This window comes from Penaeus monodon, chromosome 4 (genome assembly GCF_015228065.2).
Source record: "Penaeus monodon isolate SGIC_2016 chromosome 4, NSTDA_Pmon_1, whole genome shotgun sequence".
Lineage (NCBI taxonomy): Eukaryota > Metazoa > Arthropoda > Malacostraca > Decapoda > Penaeidae > Penaeus > Penaeus monodon.
The window spans coordinates 58226377-58233876 of NC_051389.1; positions in this window are offsets into that span (position 1 = coordinate 58226377).

Consider the following 7500-nt stretch of genomic DNA (forward strand, 5'->3'; position numbering starts at 1 on the left):
AGTTTTCCTAATAATATATATATGTATATTTTATTATTATGATTATTAAATATTATTAAATCTGTAAATTTAAACTGAAATATCAAAAATCTTTCCAAAAGTCAAGGAAAAAGGGTAAACAGGTGAGAAAGTAGGACTAATAAGTGACTCTTGATGACTAAGCACTTGTAGAGCCATCTATGTGTAAATACCATAAATAAACCTGTGTTACAGTGGGCATGGCATGTATTCTTGCCAAACGTGGCGATTGGGTTAATGTCTCTCTTTTCCCTTCTGGAATTTCGAGTTTTATCTGTCTATCTATTTGTCTATCTATCAGTCTATTTCTGTTCTTCCCTTTGATGTCTAAGTGTTTACCTATATATATATATATATATATATATATATATATATATATATATATATATATATATATATATATATCTGTAAATACTTAATTATCTAAATATCAATTTAAATATTTATCTATCTACCTATAAACATGTTCAGTAAAAAAAAAAAGAAAAAGAAAAAAAAAGAAAGAAAGAAAAAAGAGAAAAAAAAAGAAAAAAGAAAAACGGAAAAAAGAAAAAAAGAAAAAAAAAATATATATAACGCATTAACAATGGATCTAAACAGATTTTACCACCTGACAAAAAAAAAAAATCGAAAACATTATAAAAAAAATAATAATAGATAAAAAGATAAAAAAAAAAAAATAAATAAATAAAAATAAAAACAACATAAAAAAGGTAATGAAAGCAACATTCACCAGCAAATTAAGCGAAACACAATTCACAAAAAAACACACACAATAATGAGAAAAACACCCATAAAGAATTCCCCACACGAAATAACACAGCAGGAGATATTACCACTGTGTGTGTGTAAGGATGTGCAGGGAACCCTTTAGTATGTAAAAGGGGAATATTAGGGTAGATAATTAATGGCATGAGGGTTTAGGGCGACGCAGAGAATGAAATGCATAGATGAAGAATGGGGAATAAGTACATCGGTGAAGATAAAGGGTGGAATAACAGGTATAAATGAAAAGATGGGGATGTAGAGACGCAGTTGTGTTTTTTTTTTTTTTTTGACGGTAGGTGGTAGTCTTGAAGCAAGGAGAGGAGGAAGAGGAAGGAGAAGAGGAGGAAGTAGAAGACAGAGGGAAAGATGAGGACAATGAGGAGGAGGAGTGGAGGAAGACGATGAATGTGAAGAAATAGATGGTGAAGAAGGATAAAGAAGTCGAAGGAGAAGATAAACGAGAGAGAGAGAGAGAGAGAGAGAGAGAGAGAGAGAGAGAGAGAGAGAGAGAGAGAGAGAGAGAGAGAGAGGAGAGGAGAGAGAGAGAGAGAGAGAGAGCGAGAGAGAGAACGAGAGAGAGAGCGAGAGAGAGAGAGAGAGAGAGAGAGAGAAAGAGAGAGAGAGAGATCGCGTGGAAAATAACCTGTCACGGCTGACTCGACTCAAAAAGCAAATCACTCTCGACAGAACAATGAATATATTTCCTAATCTCTCCCGCAGACTTACTTGCAATATTGCATGTGTCCTGGGAATCAGACATGACACGCAGAGACCGCCCCTTTCTACTGCTGCACAACCCGGTATGTTTTTTTTTTTTTTTTTTTTTTTTTTTTTAAATTCGAACTTTCGATTTTAAATTATATCTATTTTATCATTATCCATTTATTCCTTCCTTCATACATTACCATGATTACTATCATTACCATCAATTCAATTTCATTTTTAATCTTTCGTGTAGGAAGGCGGTGCCTTAACCGGTCCACCAAATGAATTAAAACAACCTACAGTAAATAAGATATATCTCAGCTTCTAAGTATATCTCCGCATCTTCTATATTCTTACAAGAGAAGAACACATCCCCCCCCCCACCCAACACCCAATAAACAGTTGTTAATCGCCAACAAGCCCCGTACGCGTCTATAACTCTTCTGCAGAAACACGTTACAACGTTCCATAACGGTTTATGGGAGCTTCATCCTGATTGGCCACGGAGACATTCCAACCGTCCAATGGGGTGATTCGCCGTCCAGTCAGTAGCGAGACAGGGACCGTTACGATAAGCCAGAGGACGGTTTAAGCACGTCGTTTCAACTGCCAGACAATGCTGTTTAATGTTGCTCAAATTACCTGCCGGCGACATTAACAAGCAGACACAGTGTTACATAACGGTGGCAGTAATTACCATGGATCGATGGGGGTTTGGATGGGCCTCAAGTAAGCCGAAATGATGTGGACTTTTGTGTAACCCCCTTTTATTTTCTTGTAATGTGGCGGACAAGTGAATGTTTTATATGCATTGAGAAGGTATGTTTAATTCTCTTTTTACTTTGAGTAATTTTGTTTTACTGGTTAAGACTGTAATACGGAAAGGAAATGTCACACTTTGACATTTGACCGCCGTGGATGGTGAAAGATGTCTGATATATGTGTGTGTGTGTGAATATGTGCATATATATATATATATATATATATATATATATATATATATATATATATATATATATGTGTGTGTGTGTGTGTGTGTGTGTGTGTGTGTGTGTGTGTGTGTATGTGTGTGTGTGTGTGTGTGTGTATACATATATATTCACACACACAACACACACACACACACCACACACATTCATATACTGTAGGGTGTATACAATAAACTATACACGAATAAATACAGACAAAGAAACACATTCACACATCGGTTCATACACACCATACAGCGCGATGATGAAGCTTAACATACAAAAATTCTACGGTGCGTGCGCCCTTTTTCAAGTACTGTATCCCCTCCCCCCTATGAAACTAACCAAGAAAGCCTTTTAAATTTTCTCTGTTATTCTTGTGTTTATTTTCTTGTTACTATTTACTTGATTTTGTTTTGTCTTTCTTTTTTTAAAATTTATTTTTTGTCTTTTTTCTGTGTCCTTTTTTTTTTTATAAAAAAAAAATATTTCCTTCCTCTTTTTCTTTGATTTTTAAATTTTTTCTTGTTTTTTTTCTTCCTTTTCTGTATTTTAACTTTCTTCCTTTTCCTTTTCTTTCTTTTCTTCTCTCTTATTTCTTTTTCTTCTTTTCACTATTATCAATATAATCGTTGTTAAAATGTCACTTTATCATGCTATACTTTCATTTACACAAGAAAACTCCAGAAATCCACGATAAAAAAGAAATAATAATAATAAGTAAACAAACAAACAAACAAATAAATAAATGTGTAAATAAAGAGGTAAATAAATAAATAAAAGAGTAAATAAATGAGTGAATGAATAATAAATAAAAAGGAAGAAAATAAATAAATAAACAAACAGACAAGCAAACAAATAAACAAATAAACAGATAAGCAAACAATAAATGAATAAATAAATAAACAAATAATCAAATAAATTAGTAAATAAATAAATAAGTAAATATAATAAATAATAAAAACAATAAAACTAAAGATAAAAATCATGACTTATTTGTGATTACTTTGACTTATATTTACTTATTTTTTTTATTCTTATTACTTTGACTTACTTATATTTACTTACTTTTTTACTTTATTATTACTTTGACTTACTTGTATTTACTTATTTTTTTTTTACTTTCTTATTACTTACTTTGACTTACTTATATTTACTTATTTTTGTATTTATCTTTTTACTAGTTACTTGGACTTATATATTTTTATATATTTTTACCTTACTTATATTTACTTATTTACTTAAATTTAATTTATATTACTTACTATGACTTATTTATAATTACTCACCTACTTGCTTTTTCTTTTCTTTTCTTTTTAATGACTCACTTTGGCCTACTTTTTTTTTTTTTTTTTTTTTTTTTTTTTTTACTTTTATTATTATTATTATTATTATTGTTATTATTATTATTATTATTTCTTTATTTTTTATTATTTACTTTGACTTACATTTGTAATTACTCACAGAGTTTTTTCACCGATTTTTTTTTTTTTTTTTTTACAGTAATATATTTAATTATTATTTTGATTTGTAGGTGATTCTTTTTTTATTTTATTAATCTTATTTATTTATTTATTTATCTATTTATTATTATTATTATTATTACTATATTTTTTATTAGTGGATCGTTTTAATATCAAATAATTTTTGTTTTGTGAATTCATTATATATTTAATGACAAGCATGAAGAGATTTTGAAAATTATGAAGAGATTTTGAAAATTATGAAGAGATTTTGAAAATTATGAAGAGATTTTGAAAATTATGAAGAGATTTTGAAAATTATGAAGAGATTTTGAAAATTATGAAGAGATTTTGAAAATTATGAAGAGATTTTGAAAATTATGAGATTTTGAAAATTATGAATAGATTTTGAAAATTATGAAGAGATTTTGAAAATTATGAAGAGATTTTGAAAATTATGAAGAGATTTTGAAAATTATGAAGAGATTTTGAAAATTATGAAGAGATTTTGAAAATTATGAAGAGATTTTGAAAATTATGAAGAGATTTTGAAAATTATGAAGAGATTTTGAAAATTATGAAGAGATTTGAAAATTATGAAGAGATTTTGAAATTATGAGAGATTTTGAAAATTATGAAGAGATTTTGAAAATTATGAAGAGATTTTGAAATTATTTTAAAGCCTTATTTATTTCCTCTTTCTTTCACTTACCTTCGTTCTTTGCTCTTTTCTTGTTTTATTCCATTATCTGTATCACGAAGGAGAATGATAAGAAGAAAGAAAAGAGTAAAAAAGATAAGAGAGAAGAAGGGAAGGAGAGAAGGGAAAAATGAGAAAAAGGAAGAAGGAAAGAGTAAATGAGAGAAAGGAGATGAAGAACAGGAAGAGAAAGAAAAGGAAGAAGCGGAAGATAAAAGTAGGTAGAGAAACAAGAAAAAAAAGGAGGAGAAAAAGAGCAAAATGGTAAAAGAAGAAGAAGGAAAAGGAGAAAAAGATGAGGAGGAGGAGGAAAAAGAAGAAGGAGCAGAAGAAGAAGAAAAGAAGTGAAGTGAAGCAGAAGAAGAAGAGGAAAGGAAAGAAGACAAAATATAATAGTAAAATAAGGTATAGATGAGAATGGATAACTTCACATAAAGCAATAGATTTAATTCACGCGTTTCTGTGAAATCTAACACGAAGCTACAACATTACAAGGCATCAATTTTGATTGAAAAGAATAACTTCACAAGACAGACAAAAAAAAAAAAAAAAAAAAAAAAAAAAAGTAAATAAATAAGTAATAAATAAATAAACAAAAAATTATAAAAAATATATCACTAAGGTACAACTGAAACGCATCAATTATACTCTTTATTACGATCTACATTTATCACAAGGACCTCTAGGTAATGAACCAATAAACTGAATTAACGATAAGGAAGTAATATTTACTATTAATATTATTTATTTATTATTATTATCATTATTATTATTATTATTATTATCTTTTTTTTGTAATTAACTGATTGATATTAAGCTTATCGAAAATATCTCGATATCAAGTATAGGATTTTTTTTTTTATTGAAAATTATTGTTATTAATGTGATTAGAAATTTATTAATATCTTAAGAAAGAAGAAGAAGGAGGAATTAAAAAAGCGATAAATGTTTATGATGGTGATAATAATAATAAAAGTAATGACATCGGTGATATGGATGACACTAATGATAATAATTATTATGGAAATGATAATAATTATTATGGGAATTTTAGTAGTTATTATGGGAATTATATTAATTATTATGGTAATGATGATAATATTAATGATATTAATGACGATTAACAGTAGTTTAATATCAATAACAGATTAATAAATAGAAAGTTACATGACGTAATTAGATTCAGAATGTATATATCTTAACAAGATGTATGTGAATAAAAAAGAGTCGTTATTTCTTGATTCTGGATTGTTGCATAGTCTAATAACGAATGTTGCAAGTGTAGTTTTAAGCAACTGAATGTTCAAGTGCAACGGAGTCTGCAGTCATCTTTCACACACACACACACACACACACACACACACACACACACACACACGTGTGTATGTGTGTGTGTGTGTTTTCTTTGGTAAGTATAAGATAATTAATGGAATATTTACCGTTAAAAAAGCAACAACACAATACCTTAGTGAGTTACATTACGAAAATTAAATGATTAAAAAATGTATTTTATATTTTCTTCAACAAACTCTTAACCCTTTTCATAATTTATGAATAAAATGATTTGATGAGGAATGACAATAGAGAGACTGTTTACTAAGCCATGTCCAAAAATGAATAGATGATATAAATGAATACGATAAAATGATAAATAAATTATATACATTTACTCAAGAGCCAGATAATAAATGCTTCTTGCCAGAGGTACGACTGAAATTATAAATATTCCAAGAACTGAAACAAGTAATTTTCCATCGACATTATGTTTACCTTATTTTCTCTTTTCTCTGGTTCTCTTCCAATTTTCCTTTTATCTATTGTTTTAATGTCTTCGTTCTTTCTTTTATTTCTTCGGATATATAATCGTTCGTCCGTTTTAACACATTCAAAATATGGTGAGATTGTCCGCATGCGTACACGAACGCCTCCTTTGTCGAAGACGGATTAAGAAATCTGTCGACACACGTATATTATGTGCGTGTTCCATATGCATGTGTGTTTGTGTATGCATGTATGTATGTATATATACACCGAAAATAGAGAGAATCGATAAATCGTAACCGAATAACTTAAAAAAAAAAGGCAGAGCGAAGGATTCGAACAAATTCAACAGGGAATTGATGAGACTTTGCCAATCACTCCTTCGAATTCTTTCACTTAGCTTCGACTTTGGCTTGTTTTTTTTTATTTTTTTATTTTTTTTTTATTCTCGAGACGGAAACAGAACGAAAGTTGATATGCACTATATGAAACGCAAAAAAAAAGAAATAAAAATATTACAACACATTTTTATGGACGCTTTAGAAATATTAAGATTACTTAGTGTTACATCATTAATAACGACAATCGGAAAGTATACTGTTATATCATAATTATATAAATTTGATGATTCTGAAAAAAAAAATTAGAAATGAAAAGAATTATTTACTAAACCTAGAAACATATTACTCTAATATTTGAAAAACAAAAATGTAGTAATAATTATGATAGCAAGTGATATTATCATTAATATAATATTAATATTTTTGTAAATAAAAATATGTACCCCAAAAGGGATTGGGAAAATATATTTATAATGTTATTTAGACTCTGTGTGTGTGCGTGTGCGTGTGGTGTGTGTGTGTGTGTGTGTGTGTGTGTGTGTGTGTGTGTGTGTGTGTGTGTGTGTGTGTGTGTGTGTGGAACCAAACCGACAGACAGACAGACAGGCAGTCAGAAATACAGACAGGCAGACCGACAGGCAGGCAGACAGACAGACAGACAAATAGACAGAGACAGACAGACAGACATACAGGCAATAGACAGACAGACAAATAGACAGAGACAGACAGACAGACATACAGGCAATAGACAGACAGACAGACAAATAGACAGAGAC